This window comes from Hordeum vulgare, chromosome 6H, assembly GCF_904849725.1.
Source record: "Hordeum vulgare subsp. vulgare chromosome 6H, MorexV3_pseudomolecules_assembly, whole genome shotgun sequence".
Lineage (NCBI taxonomy): Eukaryota > Viridiplantae > Streptophyta > Magnoliopsida > Poales > Poaceae > Hordeum > Hordeum vulgare.
In genome coordinates this window covers 362,020,614-362,043,581 of record NC_058523.1, presented here as the reverse complement: position 1 = coordinate 362,043,581, position 22,968 = coordinate 362,020,614, and positions in this window count along the sequence as shown.

Here is a 22,968-nt window from a genome sequence, read left to right as displayed (position 1 = left end):
GGGCCGGCCCACAGCGGGGGAAGGCCTGGGGCGCTCGGCCTCGGCCTGCTGGGTGAAGCGAGCCCACGCGTGCGCCACGCGAGGCGAGCGGCTCGTCTCCTCCCGCACGAGGAACTCGCGACAGCCATGGCGGCGGCCTGCATCGAGGCGACGCGACGGCTCGGGGTGCGGGGAGCCCGACGAGACGGATGGGGCCGGCCGGATCTGGTGTTGCGGGGCCAATCCCGGCGACGGCCGACGGGATCTGACGCGGGAGGCTCCAGGGCGGCCGGCGAGCTTCGGGCAGGCGGCGCATGGCGCTGGCGTAGGCGGCGGCCGACGTGGAGGAGCAGGGAGGCGGCGAACGGCGCGAGGTCTCCGGTGGCGGCCGCTGGAGGCGGAACCGACGAGGCGGATCCGGGTGGCAGGAGGAGCTGCGGGGCTCTGCTGCTCCGACGAGGCAGCTCCAGGAGGAGCTCGGCCAGTGGAGGAAAATGGGGGCAGTGGCCGGATGGGCTTCGGGCGGGCTCGGGCGGGCCCGGCGGCTGGGGAGGAGAGAGAGGTGGAGGAGGCAGTGTGTGGGGGGCACGGAAATCGAGGCAGGGTCTAGGGTTTGCCTAAAAAAATAGGAGGGGTCTATATATAGAGAAACGGGGGGCTAGGTTAACAGAAAATTCGTTCCGGATCCAACCGTGGGGTCGGATTCGAACGATTCCGCACGCGGGAACGGTTACGAGGCCGTGTAGGGTGGTTTACCGGAGACGAGAGGGAAAACGGGCGGCGCGGCAACGCATTTTAAAACACCGACAAACGTCCGACGATAGACCGAATACGGTGCCGCTACGGTCGACCGTTCGGGTACCAGACGGTCTCTGATCATGAAGAAATTTGATAGGCGGCCTAGCTATACCTAATTAGGACTGCATGCCAAGTTTCACCCCGATCAGAGAAAGTTTTATGCATACTTTTGAAACAGGGGTTGACGATGCCGCGGGCGTGTGCGTGTGCAATCGGACTCAGAACGGACAACGACGTGAATCAGCAACTAACAACGGATGCAAGTTTTGAAAACTGGCGGCAACGCAGATGCCGATGCAATGACGATGATGCGAATGATGCGATGATGAAGCAACAGAAGAAAATAGACACACGACGAAAACGGAAAGAAAGGGGAATCTTCTGGAACGTCGGCATCGGGCTGTCACACGTCGGGGGTTGGGGGTCGAGGATCGGGTTTGGTGGCATCGGGCGTCGAGGGTTGGTGGCGTCGGGCGTTGGGGGTCGGGAGTCGGGTGTCGGGGGTCAGTGGTGTTGGGTGTCGGGGGTCGGGAGTCCGGTGTCAGTGGCATCGGGGGTCGGGGGTCGAGGGTCCGGGGTTGGTGGCGTCGGGCTCCGGGGGTTGGTAGCGTCGGGCGTCGGGGGTCGTGGGCGGGGGGTCGGGGTCCTTTTCTTTCTTCTTCTCCTCTCTCCTCTCTCCTCTTTTTCTTCTTCTTCTTTCTCCTCCTCCTCCTCTTCTTCTTCTTCTTCTTGTTCTTCTTCTTCTTCTTTTCTCTCCTCTTCCTCTTCCTCCTCCTCTTCTTGTTCTTCTTCTTCTTCTTCTTCTTCTACTACTACTACTTTCTCCTCCTCCTCCTCCTCCTCTTCTAACAGTAACCTAATTAACACTAAACTAATAGTAACCTAATTAACCTAAACTAACAATAACCTAATTAACATTAAACTAATAGTAACCTAATTAACCTAACCTAACATTAACCTAATTAACACTTAGAGTAACCTAAACTAACAGATGCACTGAAATGAAAAAAAGAAAAAAAACAAAGAAAATGAACTCACCAGGGAAGTTGCCACGGGGAGGGGGTGGCCGCAGAGAGGGGTGTGGCCGTGGGGAGGGGTTGGCCGCGGGGAGGGGTCGTCGGGAGGGGTGTGGCGACGGGGAGGGGGTGGCCGTAGGGAGGGGTCACCGCGGGGAGGGGGTGGCCGCGGGGAGGGGAGCGCCGTGGGGAGGGGGTCGCCGGTGGGAGCGAGGCGGGGCGGCGGCGGTGGCGGCGAGTGACAGTGAGCGCGAGGGGGAGAGAGAGACAATACTGTGGGGGGGGGAGAGACAGAGAGTGAGCGCGAGGGGGAGAAGACGACCGTTACACGGTCGGCCCCTTTGCCGTCCGCCCCTCGACGGCAAAAGGGCCCCACGGCAGACGGCAAAGGCCGACCCATGGCAAAGTTAGCCCTCTGTCGGACACGGCCGGCATGGGACCCACCCGTGCTCTTTGCCGTCTGCCCTTGGTCCCTTTGCCGTCCGCTGGCAGACGACAAAGTCCCGACACATGGAAAATAGAATTTTTGCCATCAGTCAGCCCTTTACCGTCCGCCTTGTGCCAACTGACGGCAAAGGGCTTCTTTGCCATCAGACATGGCTGACGGCAAAGAACTGGATTCTAGTAGTGAAAGTCTCATCGTATTCAACTCTTTGAACTTGTAGGAAACATCTTTGCGACAAGTCGAGCTTTCTTATTCGTGACTTTTCACCATCATCGTCTGTCTTCCTTTTAAAGATCCATCTGTAGTTAATAGTCTTATGACCATCAAGTAGTTCTTCCAAAGTCTATACTTTCTTTTCATACAAGGATCCTCCCTCGGATTTCATGGCCTTCACCCATTTGTCGTAATCCGGGCCCACCATCGCTTCTCCATAGCTCGTAGGTTCTTTGTTGTCCAACAACATGACCTTCAAGACAGGATTACTGTACCACTCTGGAGTAGTACGCGTCCTTGTCGACCTACGAGGTTTGGTCGTGACTTGATCCAAATCTTCATGATCACTATCATCCGCTTCCACTTCAATTGATGTAGGCGCCACAGGAACAACTTCTTGTGCCCTGCTACACAAAGTGGTTGAAGTGATGCTTCAACAACCTCATCAAGTTTCCACCATCCTCCCACTCAATTGTTTCGAGAGAAACTTTTCCTCGAGAAAGGACCCATTTCTAGAAACAAACACTTTGCTTCCGGATCTGAGATAGGAGGTATACCCAACTTTTTTGGGTGTCCTATGAATATGCATTTATCCACTTTGGGTTCCAGCTTATCCAGCTGAAACTCTTTCACATAAGCATCGCAACCCCAAACTTTTAAGAAACAACATCTTAGGTTTCTTTAAACCATAATTCATACGGTGTCATTTCAACGGAATTACGTGGTGCACTATTTAAAGTGAATGTGGTTGTCTCTAATGCCTAAACCATAAACGATATTGGTAATTTGATAAGAGACATCATTGTATGCACCATATCTAATAGGGCATGACTATGACATACGGACACACCATCAGACTATGGTGTTCCAGGTGGCATAAGTTGTGAAACAATTTTCATGTGAACGAATTTTCACCTTGTCCTAAATGTTTACCAAACTCGCAACTCAGATATATGTTTACCTCCACGATCACATCGTAGACATATTAACCTCTTGTCACGATGATCTTCAACTTCACTCTGAAATTACTTGAACCTTTCAATAATTCAGACTTGTGTTTTATCAATTAAATATACTAGTATCAACTCAAATCATTTGTGAAGTAAGAACATAATGATATCCACTGCGTGCCTCAGTACTCATTGGACTGTACACATCAGAATGTATTACTTCCAACAAGTCTCTTTCTTGTTCCATCTCACTAGAAAGACGGGGTCTTCAGTCATCTTGCCTATGTGGTATGATTTGCATGTCTCAACTGATTCAAAATCAAGTGAGTCCAAAACGATCCATCTGCATGGAGTTTCTTTTTGCGTTTATACCAATAAACATGGTTCGCATGTCTCAAACGTTTACAAAACGAGTGTGTCCAAAGATCCATCAGTATGGAGCTTCTTCATGCGTTTTACACTAATATGACTCAAGCGACATTGCCACAAGTAAGTGGTACTATCATTACTACTTTGTATATTTTGGCAACAATATTATGAACATGTGTATCACTATGATCAAGATTCAATAAACCATTCATTCTAGGTGCAAGACCATTGAAGGTATTATTCAAGTAATTAGAATAACCATTATTCTCTTTAAATGAATAACCATATTGCAATAAACATAATCCAATCATGTCTATGTCCAACGCAAACACCAAATAACAATTATTTAGGTTTAACACTAATCCCGATGGTAGAGGGAGCATGCGATGTTTGATCGCATCAACCTTGGAAACACTTCGAACACACATCGTCACCTTGATTTTAGCTAGTCTACCTTTATCCCGTAGCTTTTATTTCGAGTCACTAACAGTTAGCAATTGAACCGGTATCTAATACGCTGGTGCTACTAGGAGTACTAGTAAAATACACATCAATATCATGTATATCCAATATACTTTTGTCGTCTTTGCCAACCTTCTCATCTACCAAGTATCTAGGGTAGTTCCTCTTCAATGACTGTTCCCCTCATTACAAAAGCACATAGTCTCGGGTTTGGGTTCAACCTTGGGTCTCTTCACTAGAGCATCAACTGGTTTGTCGTTTCATGAAGTATCCCTTCTTTCCATTTGCCCTTCTTTGAAACTAGCAGTTTTACTAACCATCAACAATTGATGCTCCTTATAGATTTCTACTTTCGTGGTGTCAAACATCACGAATAGCTCAAGGATCATCATATCTATCCCAGATATGTTATAGTTCATCACGAAGCTCTAGTAGCTTGGTGGCAGTAACTGTGGAGAACTATCCCTATCTCATGTGGTAGATTAACTCCCAATCGATTCAAGTGATTGGAGCACTTAGACAATCTGAGTGCATGCTCAACGATTGAGCTTTTCTCCCTTAATTTTGTATGCAAAGAATCTTGTTAGAGGTCTCATACCTCTCAACAAGGGTACGAGCATGAAATCCCAATTTCATCTGTTGCAACATCACGTATGTCTGATGCGTCCCAAACGTATCTATAATTTCTGCTTGTTCCATGATCTTTTCGGTGACATTGTTATATGTTTTGCTACATTTTTATATCATTTTACACATATTTGGACTAACCTACTAACTCAGTGCACCCAGTGCCAGTTTCTGTCTGCTGATGTCTATTTTGCAGGGGCTTTTACCCAATTTTTCGAAGCCCGAAAAATTCTATAAAAATATAAAAAAATCAGTGAAACAGAAGCTTCCGGATCACTGAAGATGGCCCAGAGGGGGTTACGAGGCCGCCTGGGTGGGTCCCACCTCCTCCGGTGCCCCCCTTTGGCCTATATTTAGAGTCCCAAGAGGAAACCCTTCGAGAAGTTCTGGAATCGCGAATTTCTCCATCGTTCCGCCGCCGCAGCACTTCCGAGATCGGGAGCGTCAGGAGACCTCTTCCCAGCACCCTGCGAGAGGGAGGATTGACCTCCGGTAGCTTCTCCACCACCATCGACACTTTCCGGACGTGCCGTGAGTAGTCCTCCTTGGATCATGAGTCCATGACCAGTAGCTATGTCATGTCTTCTCTTCAATCTTGTGCTTCAATGGTTAGTCCTAGTGAGCTGCCCTACATGATCTAGGCATCTATGTAATTCTCTTGCTATTGCTATGCTCGGTTTGTTGGGATCCAACGGATTATGATATTATGTTCAGATTGTTATGAGTTATATATTTGATTATCCTTTTATATTATGTTCCTTAGTGATTCATGCATGTTCTCCATTGCTATTTATTGCTTTGGCCGAGTAGTAGATTGTAACTCCAAGAGGGAGCATTATGCATGATATGGGTTCATGCCCCTCGATATGTAGCTTGAGTGACAGAAACATGAGACTAGGGGATGTGCTTGTTGCCACCAGGGACAAAACAACGCTGCTTGTGACCACGGTTGCAAGGATTGTTTACCTTATGCATAATTTGTTAATCCAGTTGTCCGTTGCTTTGAGTTTACACTTCGGGTGGGATTCGCAACTTTATACCGGAGAGATTTTCTGGATAGATATCTCAAGGTGGATGATTAGTAAGTAGATGCTGATGAATAAACGGTCTACTTTTCTTGGCGTACCACCCATTACTATTGAACCTCTAACTATGAAGTAGCATAATTAGCATCGCGGTGCGATCATAATTCTGTCAATTGCCCAACTTTGATTTGTTTACCCAAGCATAGTTGTTTGTCGTCTATTGGGAGAGAGACATCACTTGTGAACATCATGTGACTCCGGTCCTGTAATGCCCCAAGTGTGTAACCTTCCCTATTTGGAGACCTTCTTATGTGGGACCACCTTGTCAATGCTATGAGAGAGATCATGCATGTGATTTCATGTGATGTTCCTTGTATTTCTTCCCTTGCATGCATGCATAACATATCATATCATGCCCATGTCTTTGAGATGTTGGCTTGTGTTCTTATGAGTTGATGTGATGCCTTGTGATGATGTGCATGTCATGTGTAGCTTGTGTGGATTGATGCATGTGATAGTAGTTTGCATAGGTTTCAAACCATCCTCCCTCCCTCTCTATTTCTTCTATGTCAAGATTCACATCTTCCTTTCCTGTTTTAAAGATGACCATGGTTTAGCAGCTTTTGTGTTGGAGTGGAGAGGTGTCTTTGCTATTTTTAAAACATGTTTTAAAGGTGCATATAATTACAAAATAGATCAATCTAATGCTGTTTTGTAAAATATTTACTTGCTCCTAAACTCTTGTTTCTATTTTTATTAAATAGGTCTTGATTTTTCATGTCGAGGGATGTGCTAGTGTTATTTTTAGCACTTGTCGATATACTTGTGCATTTCTTTCCTTCCATGTTCTTTTCTATAAATAGGAAAGCCAGGGATTTGTTTTTCTCTTATCTGTCGCCACCTGTGGGCTTACTCCCACAGGCGGCCCACTTCTCCCCTCTCTCGCGCACGAGCCCACGCGCGCGTCCCTCCTTCTCCTCCCTAACACCGTCCACCCCTCTGCTCCTTTCCGTCAGTAGCCGAGAGAGAGAGAGAGTTTCCGCCATGTGCACAAACGTCGAGGACCACCCCCATATAACGTGGCGTCCGTACCCCCCTCGTACTAGGGTTCCCCCTCTCTCCCATCCGCCGCCGCCACCCCATCCCATCTCTCTTCTCCCCAAAGGTAAGCTCTTGAAGATTCAGATTAGAGAGAGAAGAGAGCATCGCCGGCGTCTAACCCCCCTGCACCCACGTCGTCCGGCGAGGCCGCCATGTCCTGGAGCTTGGAGAGGCTCCCCGCACCCCATTCTCGACCTCGCTGAGGCTAAGGAATGCCCACGTCGATGGCCAGGAGCTCGCCAATGCCTCAGCCCCGCCACTCTCCTTCGTCTAGCTCGGTTCTACTTCGGTTCAACGATAGTACCCCTCCGATCGTCTTCTTCCCTGCCGATCCGGTCTCCTCCACCGCACGGCTTATCCTCTGCCTTCCCTAGGTGAGGAACAGCTCCTCCCTCCTTCCTCCCTCCTTCTCTTCGACTATATGGGCAAGTGCTCATCGGAGCTTTCTCTGTCACGAAGTAGACCGTAGTGATTTGTGTGTTGATGTGTTCTTGAGAGCGTGCTCGTGTAGTAGCAAGGCATGTGTAGGCTAGCGAGGCGTAGCAGTCGCGCAGTAGCAGTAGGTGGTGTTCCCACGTGGTGGAGAAGCAGCAACAGGGAAGCATGGCGTCCTTCCTGTCGCCGACGACCCTGCGTGCAAGCAGAGCACCAGGTGCTGTAGCTAGTGTACCTAGCTTTACTCCCCCGTTCTGTCAGTAGCCGGCGCAGCAGTGGGGTGTGTTGCACCCAGGTCGTGGGTTCGATTCCCCTTCGACCCCTTTTGTTATTTGTTTCTTTGTTTCGTCAGTAGTTTAGCTCAGTAGAGTGACTTAACCTGCTAGCTGCTCTGTTCTGTCGAGCACAAAGGCACTAGCAGGGTGGTTTGCACCTGTGGGCACAACCTGTAGGTCAGAGGTTTGAACCCACAGCCTACCCCTTTTCTTTTTCTGTGTTCTGTTATTTTTTCCCTTTGTTGTTTTAGTTTCTTGTAGCCCTGTTCATTATAGCATTGTGGTGTGCTTGCACATGAGAGCTTTTATATTTTTTTTGCTTCTCAGACCAACAAGTGAGTGTGGTAGTTTTGCTAGTTATGGAACCCTTGGTGATGCACTTGTATGTGTGCATATTTACTTGGTAGTAGTCTTGTGTAGGTTGTTTTTATAGTTTTACGATTGCAAGCATAAGCATTTTGTTGTGTGTGATGCACTAGAGTTTCATGTGTAAGTGCATCTTATGAGAGTTATGGTGTGTGTGTGTTTGCCAAGTGATGCATGCTATGATTAGCATGTGTAGGTGGTGTTGTATCTATATCTTGTGTAGATTCATATGTGGAGGTGCACCTTGTGGGTGTTATGGCACTAAGGTGGTGTCCCCTTGTAGTGCTTATGAGAGTGTAGATAGTGTGTGTGTCCTCTATGTCATGTGTAGGTGAGATTATCATGTTGTGCTTGTTGCGTGATGGTGTGGTGATGTGCCAATGCACATAGGCATGAGGACTACCCCTCATGTACCCCCATTGATGTTGTGATCATGTTCAAGAGCTTGTGTAGGTTTGCTCTAGTGATTTTGCACATGTGATGTAGCACTATTCACTATATAGGATTCTATGTAGTTTTCCCTTCCTAGTTTGTGCTCACTTGTTCCAAGCAAGTGCACATGTTTTATATCTGTTTTTGGGGTAGAATCATCCCAGGAATCCATTGGTGAAATGATTTTGGCCATTGGAACATTTTCTGGAGATGACATATTTCATGTTTCTTCTATGCTTAGAGCTTGATTCCATGAGTTGTGGTGTGCCCATGTGTTTGGTTCTTGGTTGTGGTAGTAGAGTGTGACCCCCTCTACCACATGTTTGTTTCATTTCATGTTTAGGAATCCATATGTGCAAGTTGTGCCCAATCAAAATAGGCATGTGGTTGAAATTCCAGATTAGTGAAAATCTGAGATTTTCACTAAGTTTGAGAATCTGTTTATATTTTCTTCTTTTGTAGATGAGGTTGTGCAGGTCAATGTGTTGTGATTCAGCCTTAGCTTTCAACTGGAAAGTTAGATTTTATATATTTTTCTAGCTCCCTGTAAATTTTCATTCCATTTGGAGTCCTATAGATATTGTTTTGGCTGCTGTCAAAATGCTTCAGAGCAAAGACAGAAAGTGAGAATCTGGAATTTTCACTAAGTCTGTGAAATCTGATATTTTTGGGCAAGTTTGCAGCCTTGTAACTTTCTGTGTTTAACTCCTTTCTGTGAGATTCTTGCTTGTGCTTGTAGTACTCTTGGATAGCTACAGCCACATATCTTATTTGGCATGTATAGGTGGCTGTAGGTGCTTTGCATGTAGATCAGAAAGTGCTATGATGCAGTTTATGGTAGATTGTGTAGTTTTGTTGTTTTGATGATTGTGAGTGCTTAGTTGATGATGTGGTGTTCTTCTTTGCTCCACCCCATCCATGTTGGTTTGTTTTATGTCTTGGCTACCTGGATACACCAGAGTTGAGCCATTGGAGTGCGTTGTGGTGAATTTGACAAGTAGGGCTTCATATCTTGTTTCGTTGATTCCTGTTGATCGGTAGCTCCGATTGTAATGTTCTTTATATGGTTTTGCATCGTTTTCACAAGACGCATTTGATCATGACATTCTGATGCATGTCAAGATAGATTAGGATGCAGTTCTGTCCAGGAACATGTATTTACTTCTCATGCTTGTGCTAGTGATAGAAATAGTGATGCATGCTCATATTCATCTCATGCATCATGTGCTTGTTGCATCTGGAGGTGTTGTTGTTCATTGGATGTTATTCTTGTGTTGGGTAGCACCGGGATCAGAGAACGAGTACGTGGATTCGGGAGAGTACGTGCAGTACGATCAGGAACCGTTCCAAGCTGAGGATATCACATGCAAGATGATATGACCTTGATTCCATCTCTAGACTTGTTATGCTAGTTTACGTTTCCTTGTCATATGCTCGCTGCCTACCACTGAAATAATTGCCTCCTGATATGCCATGAAACCAAACACTTATCCCTTCCTACCAAATCTTGAATGGCTAAGTAGGCTTTGCTCAGCTACTAATGTTAGCGTTGCTAGATGCAGTTGCTTTGTCTCATGTGATAACATGAGCTTGATATCATTATCTTAATTCTGTTATTTAATTAATGCACCTATATACTTGGTAAATAACGGAAGTCCTAGCCTTTTATCGGGTGTTTTGTTCCGTTATTGCCGCCTTAGTTATCGGCTACCGGTGTTTGATTCCATATTGATCGCTCCTCACATGTTCGGGGTTGTTATGGGGACCCCCTCGATAAATCGCGTAGTGTTAAGACTTGTCCGGCAGGACCCAACATTGGTGTTAATTTGCTAATCACTTAATAATAATCTGCATAGGGAATAGCTACCCCGAGGAATTAATCAACAACCCGGGCCAGTGCTCCTCATGAGTGTTGGTCCAAACTGGGCAGACTATGGGGCCACCACAGGGCAGCTGAGGTTTGGTATACCTGTAGTGTGACTCATCCGCCATGTCCTGAGACTGAGATACGCGGGTCTTATCAGGGTCATCAACACGAGGGGAGGTCCTGCTAGTCTTGTCTTACCTTAGCAATATATCTTGCGTATAGGAATCCAGTGAAGCTTTGGTTCTCCCTAGAGTTGAGGTTTTCTTCTAAGGAATCCGACGAGATCACGAGATTCATGATAGAGGATTACTTTGCGGCCCGTGTACATTTGTGATGGACTAGTTGGAGCACCCCTGCAGGGTTTAATTTTTTAGAAAGCCGTGCCCGCGGTTATGTGGCAACTTGGAATATTTTGTTAACATACGGTAATAAATAACTTAAACATAATCTAATAAAATTGCCATGTGCGTAACCGTGACTGTCCCCTCGAAGATCTCTCTTCAATCGGGAACACGGTGGGGTTATGATTGACGTAGTTAGGTGGTCAGGATCACTTAGTGATCAACTATCATCGATCTCTAGAATAGACCACCTTCATTTCAAGTTCTATGTAAGATAGCCACCCTATAAAGCTTAGGATTCCGCAACCTAAATACTCCACCTTTCCAACCTAATAACTTGACTAGTTCTGGCACCGAGGTCATAGATTGCGGAGTCCCCGTGGCTCACAGATCCCTTCACAAGACCAGCAGGTTCAGGTACACCCGAGACAGGTGATCCCGACGGCACGCAGCTGGCGTGGAAGTACGATGAGGAGAACGACCGCCTGTACGTGAACTATCCAGAAGATTGAGGCGTGGTCGTGATCGTGGGCCAGCAGGCAGGGTAGCATAGTCATTTTCCATGTTTTGTAGTCCGTAGCGGAACTACCTTGATTGTATGCGTGATGTACTCTGATATACTTATGAGATGGCAATTGAATCCCTTATTGTCATTCTGTTGATATTATGTATGTGCTATGTTACCATGTTTGCGAAACGCTTAGATGCGCTCCTTTCCAATTCGGGGCCTCGATCCCTAGATCGGAAAGGGCCGCATCTTAGTCATTACAAGTTGGTAATCAGAGCCTTACGACCATAGGAGCCTTTGTGTGATCGTACTTGGACGAGTCGAGTCTAGTAAAATGTTTTGAGTCTTAGTTATATCAGAGAGTAGGATTCTTTTTTCTCCTCTTCCATGCTGTGGTGAGGTTCTCGACTTAGGAAATCTTAATTCTACTCCTTTTCTCGCTCAATTTTTTTACGATCATGCGGGTATTTGTGAAATCTATATGATTTTGATGTGACGGAGTTCTGTCTTGGTGCCTCGTGTCTGCCTTGATTTCTTCCGGGGATTTGAGCTCCAGGGGATTCTTGCGCATATCGCCATCATTCAGATTTCTAAGTATCTAAGAATGAAGGATGTTCGTAATTGCTTCAATACTAGTAGTGGCGAGATAACCCCGATGTCCCCAGTACTGGTGCAGATTGTTCGGGAGTACTGCCACACTTTGTATCATTGTGATCACGAGGGTCTGTTGTAGATGAAGGTCCGAGATGCTGGTTGTGTGTTGACGGATGTGATACAGGTGACGGGTTAGTATAGGAGTTGTGTGATATTACTCCTTGTATCCGTGTACCAGATTGCATGACCAGTTATTTCGGGAATTCATAGGTGGGATATCAAGTAGTATCTTATAGGACTATCTTCCAACAGATGCATGATGGAGGTTGGGATTCGATGTTCAGTGGGTGCATTTGTTCACGGTCGTCTTCAGCGGTTCACGTTGTGTCTTAAAGAGTCCTTGTAGCTCGCTATGACTCGGGGATACTTCGTATGTCGTGTGTACTACCTTGAATAGGATGGCTACTGTAAATTCGAGCCCGTGCGAGCTTATCCACGAAGATATCGGATGAAATCTTGATCATATGTTTGTTCCGAGCGGTTCTAGCTCATACTTGTTTGAAGTGGTCTTAATCGGAATTTTGTCGACCATCACTTTGAGGAAGCATTCTTACTATTTTTTTCGAATGCAATTGCTTATTCCTGTTCAGATATTCCTGTCATTTTGATTTAGCTATATCTTCAATTTATTCTGTGGGCTAATGTGCTATCCGTCTTCACGATGGCTCCACCAACGCGTCAGAACCCAGGGCGTGAGGATGTGCCGCCACCACCTCCTCCTCCGGAGAATCCTCCTCTGCCGCCGCCTCCTCCTGCAGAGGCCTGGCAAGCGGTGATGGCTGATACTAATGCAAACACCCAGATGCTGCTACATTTGTTGCAAGAGAGAGCTAATTAGTAGCAAGGCTATTTCCAGCATGGTGGCAATCAGTTTGCTAGTCTGAGTCAGTTCCTGTCGAATCAGCCAAAGACATTCACTTCCTGTGACCAGCCATTTGATGTCGAGGATTGGATCTGTGATATGAACAAGCATTTTGAGTGTAGCAATGTTCGTCCTGAGTATTTCGTCAAATTTGCTACTTTCCAGCTGAAGGGGCAAGCATCTATCTGGTGGCAACAGCTGAAGGACTCTAGAGGCGCTACATTGATCAGTTGGGATGAGTTCTGCCGTGAATTCTGGTCCCACTACATTCCTTCTAGCATTGTGGAGGAGATGCGTGAGAATTTCAGGCATTTGAAGAAGGGTGGCAATTCCGTGTACAAGTACAACGTTGAGTTCCACGAGCTAGCCCAATACGTGCTGCAGGATATCCCTGATCAGAAGAGCAAGATTTATCAGTTTAGAGGTGGCTTGAAAGAAGATTTGCAGTTAGCTCTTGCTTTGCACGATCCTGAGGAGTTCGACAAGTTCTACAACTTAGCTCTCAGGGCAGAGATAGCCTTGCTCAGGGTGGAGAATTCTAAGAAGCGCTTCAGAGATTCCAGCTCTTCCTCTACTCACGTGGTTCAGAAGCAATAGAAGTTTTGGGTGTCTCCTCCTCCTCCTCGGCACTCGCAGGAGCTCAAGCAGTCTGGTGGCCGTGGTTCTTCCCACCCACCCAACCCTGTCTTCCAGCAGAGATTCCAGCATCAGAAGCAAGGACGTCCTCAGACTCAGTACCGGCAGCCAGCAGAGGTGACTTGTCACAAGTGTGGGTAGAAGGGTCATTATGCCAACAAGTGTACTTCTCAGCTCCGACTGCCTCCTCCTCCTCCAGGCAAACCTCCAAGCAATGCTCTTGTGAAGTTCAACCCCAGATCAGCTCGAGTCAACATGGTGAATGCGGCTAAGGCAGAAAACTCGTCAGATGTGATCATGGGTAACCTCCTCATCAATGATATTCCTGCTAAAGTGTTATTCGATTCTGGTGCATCGCATTCTTTCTTGTCATATCCTTTTGCGGCAACGCATGATTTCCATCTTCAAGAGTTGGCTGGGTCTTTGGACATTTTTCTCCAGGTATGCTTATGAGTTCTCGTTGGGTTGTTCCAGATGTTTCTATCAAGATGGGTGCTTATGCTTTTCTGGCATCTCCTATTGTCTTGGGCAATTCCGACATTGACTTGATCCTTGGTATGGACTGGTCCTTGGTATGGACTGGCTGGCCATGAACAAGGCATCAATTGATTGTGAAGCTAAATAAGTGAAGCTTACCCACTCTTTGGAGCACGTGATTATATTTGCGGCGTGCGATGATACAATCCGTCTGTTCTCTTTAAATGAAAAGGGTGAGATCAATCCTATTTCGCAAGTCCCAGTGGTCTGCGAATATGAAGATGTGTTTCCTGAAGAGCTGCCAGGCATGCCTCCGCATAGAGAAGTTGAGTTCGTGATTGAGCTTGAGCCATGCACAGAGCCGGTGTGCAAACGGCCGTAAAAATTGGGTCCAGAAGAGTTGAAGGAACTTAAGAGGCAACTCGAGGAGCAGGAGCATTTGGGTGTGATCAGACCGATCTCGTCTCCGTGGGGCTATGGAGTTCTGTTTGTCAAGAAGAACGATGGCACGGACCGACTGTGTGTCGATTACCGTCCATTGAACAAGAATACAATCATGAACAAATATCCACTTCGGAACATAACTGAGTTGTTCGAACAGTTGAAAGGTGCTAAGGTCTTCTCCAAGCTTGATGTCAGAATGGGCTTTCACTAAATTCTTATTAAGACTGCCTTCAGGACTAGTTTTGGCTCGTATGAGTATACGGTCATGTCTTTTGGTCTGGCTAATGCTCCTCCGACATTCTGTCGATTGATGAACTACATATTCTCTCCGTTCAAGAATGATTTTGTCTTGCTCTATCTCGACGACATTCTGGTCTTTTCTGAAACTGAGGAAGAACATGAAGAACATCTCACATTGGTGCTTGATAAGCTGAGAGAGTACAAGCTGTATGCCAAGTTCTCCAAGTGTGAGTTCTGGCTGAAAGAAGTCGTCTATCTTGGCCACATTATCCCTGCCGAGGGCATCAAAGTTGATCCATCCAAGGTGCAGGCCGTTGTTGAATGGGAGCGTCCGCAGAATGTGAAGCAACTTCAAAGATTTCTCGGGCTTGCTGGCTATTGCAGAAGGTTCGTTGAGAATTTCTCCAAGATCGCCAAGTCGCTCTCAAGTCTTCTTCAGAAAGGTGTGAAATATGCTTGGTCTCCAGAGTGTGAGTTAGCCTTCGACACACTCAAAGAGAAGCTTACCTCCACTCCAGTCTTGGTTCCTCTGGATGATTCCAAGCCTTACCAGGTCTTCTACGACGCTTCTCTCAAGGGTCTTGGTGCAGTCCTGATGCAAGACAAGAAAGTGGTTGCTTATACCTCCAGGCAGTTGAAGCCAGCGGAGAAGAACTATCCTGTGCATGATCTTGAGGTAGTAGCTGTGGTACACGCTCTGATGACTTGGAGACACCTCTTGTTGGAACGTAAGGTTGAAGTTTTCACCGATCACAAGAGTCTCAAGTACATCTTCCCTCAGCCTAACTTGAATTTTGGCAAACACGTTAGGTGGAAATGCTCCAGGATTTTAATCCGAGTGTTGAGTACACGCCAGGCAAAGCTAATGTCGTGGCAGATGCCTTGAGCAGAAAGGCGTACTGCAAAAGTCTGATTCCACAACCTCTCCAGCTTGGTATTTGTGAGTCTTTCAGGAAGCTGAACCCTCAGTTAGTACCTCAGGGATTTCTTGCAAACCTTTAGATCTCTCCTACCTTGGAAGATCAGGTCCGAGTAGCACAGCTTCTTGACGCTATGGTGAAGAAAGTCAAGATTGGCGTGGCAAAGAGTCTTCCCAAGTATAAGTGCCTCACTGTTGATGCCAGAGACACGTTTTTCTTTGAGGATCTCCTTGTCGTCCCGAAAGGTGATCTCAGAAAGGTAATCATGGAGGAAGCTCATAACTCTCTTCTCTCTATTCATCCTGGAAGTTCCAAGATGTACCACGACTTGAAACAGACCTTTTGGTGCACTCGTATGAAGCGTGGGATTGCTCAGTTCGTAAATGAATGTGATGTATGTCGAAGGGTGAAAGCAGAGCATCGACGTCCAGCAGGTCTTTTGCATCCATTGCCCATTCCCGAGTGGAAGTTCGATCACATTGAGATGGATTTTGTTACCGGGTTTCCGAAGTCCAAGAAGGGTAATGATGCCATCTTCGTTGTCATCGACAAGTTGAGTAAAGTGGCTCATTTTCTTCGAGTCAAGGAATCCATTTCAGCAGCTCAACTTGCAGAGTTGTACACCTCCAGGATTGTGTCCTTGCATGGTGTGCCTATGATGATCTCTTCGGATCGTGGAAGTATCTTCACTTCCAAGTTCTGAGACTCTTTTCAGTCTGCTATGGGCACGAAGATCCGCTTCAGCACAGCGTTCCATCCTCAGACTAGTGGTCAAGTGGAGCGAGTCAATCAAGTTATTGAGGATATGCTGAGAGCCTGTGTTATCTCTTTTGGTATGAGGTGGGAGGATTGTCTGCCTTTTGCGGAGTTCTCGTATAACAACAGTTATCAAGCTAGTTCTGGCAAGGCTCCACTTGAAATTCTCTATGGCAGGAAGTGTCGCACCCCGCTCAACTGGTCCGAGAGCGGCGAGCGTCATATCCATGGGAATGATTTGATAGAAGAAGCTGAGGAGATGTGTCGGGTCATTCGCGACAACCTCAAAGCAGCTCAGTCCCGTCAGAAGAGCTATTACGATAGCAAGCACCATGACATGTCTTATGAGCTTGATGACTTCGTCTATCTCAAGGTGTCTCCTATGAAGGGTATGCAACGCTTTGGCATCAAAGGCAAGCTTGCGCCTCGTTTTGTTGGTCCGTTCAGAGTGGTTGGCAAGAGAGGTGACCTTGCGTACCAGCTTGAGCTCCCGTCAAAGTTTGCAAATGTGCATGATGTGTTACATGTTTCTCAGCTTCGGAGGTGCTTCAAGACCCCCGAGCGCGCTGTTCATCTTCAAGACATCGACCTTCAGCATGACCTTTCTTATTGTGATCATCTAGTTGCGGTTCTCGAGGCGACTAAGCGAAAGATCTGCAACAAGACTGTCAAATTTCTCAAAGTGCAGTGGTAACACCATTCCGATAAAGAGGCTACTTGGGAATGCAAGGATCACCTCCGTTCTGAATTTCCGGAGTTCTTTCAGGCGTAGATCTCGGGGCGAGATATTTTTGTAGTGTGGGAGAGTTTGTAATGCCCCAAGTGTGTAACCTTCCCTATTTGGAGACCTTCTTATGTGGGACCACCTTGTCAATGCTATGAGAGAGTTCATGCATGTGATTTCATGTGATGTTCTTTGTATTTCTTCCCTTGCATGCATGCATAACATATCATATCATGCCCATGTCTTTGAGATGTTGCCTTGTGTTCTTATGAGTTGATGTGATGCCTTGTGATGATGTGCATGTGATGTGTAGCTTGTGTGGATTGATGCATGTAATAGTAGTTTGCATAAGTTTCAAACCATCCTCCCTCCCTCTCTATTTCTTCTATGTCAAGATTCACTTCTTCCTTTCCTGTTTTAAAAATGACCATGGTTTAGCAGGTTATGTGTTGGAGTGGAGAGGTGTGTTTTCTATTTTAAAACATGTTTTAAAGGTGCATATAATTACAAAACAGATCAATCTAATGCTGTTTTGTAAAATATTTACTTGCTCCTAAACTCTTGTTTCTATTTTTATTAAATAGGTCTTGATTTTTCATGTCTAGGGATGTGCTAGTGTTATTTTTAGCACTTGTAGATATCCTTGTGCATTTCTTTCCTTCCGTGTTCTTTTCTGTAAATAGGAATGCCAGGGATTTGTTTTTCTCTTATCTGTCGCCACCTATGGGCTTACTCCCACAGGCCGGCCCACTTCTCCCCTCTCTCGCGGAGGAGCCCACGCGCGCGTCCCTCCTTCTCCTACCTAACGCCGTCCACCCCTCTGCTCCTTTCTGTCAGTAGCCGAGAGAGACAGACTTGCCGCCGTGTGCACAAATGTCGAGGACCACCCCCATATAACGTGGCGTCCGTGCCCCCCTCGTCCTAGGGATCCCCTATCTCCCATCCGCCGCCGCCACCCCATCCCATCTCTCTTCTCCCCAAAGGTAAGCTTCTGAAGATTCAGATCAGAGGGAGAAGAGAGCATCGTCGGCGTCTAACCCCCCTGCATCCACGTCGTCCGACGAGGCCACCATGTCCAGGATCTTGGAGAGGCTCGCCACGCCCCATTCTCGACCTCGCTGAGGCCAGGGAACGCCCACGGCGATGGCCAGGAGCTCGCCAACGCCTCGGCCCCGCTGCTCTCCTTCGTCTACCTTGGTTCTATTTTGGTTCAACGACAGTACCCCTCCGATCGTCTTCTTCCCTGCCGATCCAGTCTCCTCCACCCTATGGCTTCTCCTCTGCCTTCCCTAGGTGAGGACGGCTCGTCCCTCCTTCCTCCCTCCTTCTCTTCGACTAGATGGGCAAGTGCTCGCCGGAGCTTTCTCTGTCAGGAAGTAGACCGTGGTGATTTGTGTGTTGTTGTGTTCTTGAGAGCGTGCTCGTGTAGTAGCGAGACATGTGTAGGCTAGCGAGGCGTAGCAGTAGCGCAGTAGCAGTAGGTGGTGTTCCCACGTGGTGCAGCAGTAGCAGCAGGGCAGCACGACGTCCTTCCTGTCGCGGGCGTCCCTGCGTGCAAGCAGAGCACCAGGTGTTGTAGCTAGTTTACCTAGCTTTACTCCCACATTCTGTCAGTAGCCGGATGCGTAGCATAGTGGCGCAACAGTGGGGTGTGTTCCACCCAGGTCGTGGGTTCAATTCCCCTTTGACCCCCTTTTGTTATTTGTTTCTCTGTTTCGTCAGTAGTTTAGGTCAGTAGAGTGACTTAACCTGCTAGCTGCTCTGTTCTGTCGAGCACAAAGGCGCTAGCTGGGTGGTTTGCACCCGTGGGCAGAACCAGTAGGTCAGGGGTTCGAAACCAGAGCCTACCCCTTTTCTTTTTCTGTGTTTTGTTATTTTTTTTACCTTTGCTATTTTAGTTTCTTGTCGCCCTGTTTATTATAGCATTGTGGTGTCCTTGCACATGAGATCTTTTATATTTTTTTCCTTCTCAGACCAGCAAGTGAGTCTGGTAGTTTTGCTAGTTATGGAACCCTTGGTGATGCACTTGTGTGTGTGCATATTTACTTGGTAGTAGTCTTGTGTAGGTTTTTTTTATACTTGTAGGATTGCAAGCATAAGCATTTTGTTGTGTGTGATGCACTAGAGTTTCATGTGTAAGTGCATCTTATGAGAGTTATGGTGTTTGTGTGTGTGCCAAGTGATGCATGCTGTGATTAGCATGTGTAGGTGGTGTTGTATCTATATCTTGTGTAGATTCATGTGTGGAGGTGCACCTTGTGGGTGTCATGGCACTAAGGTGGTGTACCCTTGTAGTGCTTATGAGAGTGTAGATAGTGTGTGTGTGTCCTCTATATCATGTGTAGGTGAGATTATCATGTTGTTCTTGTTGCTTGTGATGGTGGGGTGATGTGCCAATGCACATAGGCATGAGGACTACCCATCATGTACCCACATTGATGTTGTGATCATGTGCAAGAGCTTGTGTAGGTTTACTCTAGTGATTTTGCACATGTGATGTAGCACTATTCACTATATAGGATTCTATGTTGTTTTCCCTTCCTAGTTTGTGCTCACTTGTTCCAAGCAAGTGCACATGTTTTATATATGTTTTTGGAGTAGAATCATCCTAGGAATCCATTGGGGAAATCATTTTTGCCATTGGAACATTTTCTGGAGATGACACATTTCAATTTCTTCTATGTTTAGAGCTTGATTCCATTAGTTGTGGTGTGCCCATGTGTTTGGTTATTGGTTGTGGTAGTAGAGGGTGACCCCCTCTACCACATGTTGGTTTCATTTCATGTTTAGGAATCCATATGTGCAAGTTGTGCCCAATCAAAATAGGCATGTGGCTGAAATTCTAGATTAGTGAAAATCTGAGATTTTCACTAAGTCTGAGAATATGTTTATATTTTCTTCTCCTGTAGATTAAGTTGTGCAGGTCAATGTGTTGTGATTCAGCCTTAGCTTTCAACTGGAAAGTTGGAGTTTGTAGGTTTGTCTAGCTCCCTGTAATTTTCATTCCATTTGGAGTCCTGTAGATATTGTTTGGGCTGCTGTCAAAATGCTTCAGAGCAAAGACCGAAAGTCAGAATTTGGAATTTTCACTAACTCCGTGATATCTGATATTTTTGGGCAAGTTTGCAGCCTTGTAAGTTTCTGTGTGTAACTACTTTGTGTGAGATTCTTGCTTGTGCTTGTAGTAATCTTGGATAGCTACAGCCACATATCTTATTTGGCATGTTTAGGTGGTTGTAGGTGCTTTGCATGTATATCACAAAGTGCTATGATGCAGTTTATGGCAGATTGTGTAGTTTTGTTGTTTTGATGATCGTGAGTGCTTAGTTGACGATGTGGTGTTCTTCTTTGATCCACCCCATCCATGTTGGTTTTTTATGTCTTGGCTACCTGGATATACCAGAGTTGAGCCATTGGAGTGTGTTGTGGTGAATTTGACACATAGGGCTTCATATCTTGTTTCGTTGATTCCCGTTGATCGGTAGCTCCGATTGTAATGTTCTTTATATGGTTTTGCATCGTTTTCACAAGGCGCATCTGATCATGTAATTCTCATGAATGTCAAGATAGATTAGGATGCAGTTCTGTCCAGGAACATGTGTTTACTTCTCATGCTTGTGCTAGTGATAGAAATAGTGATGCATGCTCATATTCATATCATGCATCATGTGCTTGTTGCATCTTGAGGTGCTGTTGTTCATTGGATGTTATTCTTGTGTTGGGTAGCACCGGGATCGGAGAACGAGTATGTGGATTCAGGAGAGTACGTGCAGGACGATCAGGAACCGTTCCAAGTTGAGGATATCACACGCAAGATGATATGACCTTGATTCCATCTCTAGACTTGTTATGCTAGTTTACATTTCCTTGTCATATGCTCGCTGCCTACCACTGGAATAATTGCCTCCTGATATGCCATGAAACCAAACACTTATCCCTTCCTAGCAAATCTTGAATGGCTAAGTAGGCTTTGCTCAGCTACTAATGTTAGTATTGCTAGATGCAGGTGCTTTGTCTCATGTGATAACATGAGCTTGATATCATTATCTTAATTCTGTTATTTAATTAATGGACCTATATACTTGGTAAATAACAGAAGGCCTAGCCTTTTTCCGGGTGTTTTGTTCCGTTATTGCCGCCTTAGTTACCGGCTACCAGTGTTTGATTCCATATTGATTGCTCCTAACACGTTCGGGGTTGTTATGGGGACCCCCTCGATAAATCGCGTAGTGTTAAGACTTGTCCGGCAAGACCCAACATTGGTGTTAATTTGCTAATCACTTAATAATAATCTGCATAGGGAATAGCTACCCTGATGAATTAATCAACAACCCGGGCCAGTGCTCATCATGAGTGTTCGTCCAAACTGGGCAGACTATGGGGCCACCACAGGGCAATCTGAGGTTTGGTATACCTGTAGTGTGACTCATCCGTCGTGTCCTGAGACTGAGATACGTGGCTCTTCTCAGGGTCGTCGACACGACGGGAGGTCCTGCTAGTCTTGTCTTACCTTAGCGATATATCTTGCGTATAGGAATCCCGGTGAAGCTTTGGTTCTCCCCAGAGTTGAGGTTTTCCTCTAAGGAATCCGACGAGATCACGAGATTCATGATAGAGGATTACTTTGCGGCCCGTGTACATTTGTGATGGACTAGTTGGAGCACCCCTGCAGGGTTTAATCTTTCGGAAAGCCGTGCCCGCGGTTTTGTGGCAACTTGGAATATTTTGTTAACATCCTCTAATAGATAACTTAAACATAATCTAATAAAATTGCCAACTGTGTGCGTAACCGTGACTGTCCCCTCGGAGATCTCTCTTTGATCAGGAACACGGTGGGGTTATGATTGACGTAGGTAGGTGTTCAGGATCACTTAGTGATCAACTATCATCGATCGCTAGAATGGACCACCTTCATTTCAAGTTCTACGTAAGATAGCCACCCTATAAAGCTTGGGATGCTGCAACCTAAATACTCCACCTTTCCAACCTAATAACTTGACTAGTTCTAGCACCGAGGTCATAGATTCCTTCACAACACCAACAGGTTCAGGTACCCTCGAGACAGGTGATCCCGATGGCACGCAGCTGGCGTGGCAGTACGATGAGGAGAACGACCGCCTGTACGTGAACTATCCAGAAGATTGAGGCGTGGTCGTGATCGTTGGCCAGCTGGCAGGGTAGCATAGTCATTTCCCATGTTTTGTAGTCCGTATCGGAACTACCTTCATTGTATGCGTGATGTACTCTCATATACTTGTGAGATGGCAATTGAATCCCTTATTGTCATTCTGTTGATATTATGTATGTGCTATGTTACCATGTTTGCGAAACGCTTAGATGCGCTCCTTTCCAATTCGGGGCCTCGATCCCCAGATCGGACGGACCGCATCTTAGTCGTTACAGGTCCATATCACCATCATTTTTTACACCTCCATCATTTTCCGCTTTCATTTACTTTTCCGTTGCAATCACTATTACTTTCCCGCTTGTGTTTTGATCCTTTGCAAACTACAAGGCCGGAGAGATTGACAACCTCTCTGTACTCGTTGGGAGCAAAGTTATTTGTTGTGTGTGCGGGTCCACGTCTTCTGCTAGCGCCAGGGTGGAAGACACCTACTTGTTGAGCCTAGGAGTCCTCGTGGTTCGATAAGCCTTACAGTCTCCGTGTAAGGGAAATCTGCTGCTGACTACATCTCCACCTTCCACTTGGGGTAACCAACGAGGGGTGAGAAGTTTATCCATCAACTCGTCATCAATGTCCCGCGACGTACGAAACGTCTTTAGTGCCTCAATTCTAAGTCGTTTAAGCATTATTCACTGAACTATCATGTAGTTATCAAAAATGTGTATGTTAGATGTTCGCAACATCTACAGACGATGTTCAGGATTCAGCACATGGAGTGGTGCTTTAAAGACATAAGCCTTCTGTGCAGCAATGAGGACAATCCTCAGTTAACGGACCCAATCCACATAATTGCTACTATCACCTTTCAACTAAGTTTTCTCTAGGAACATATTAAAAACCATAGAGCTATAGCGCAAGTTA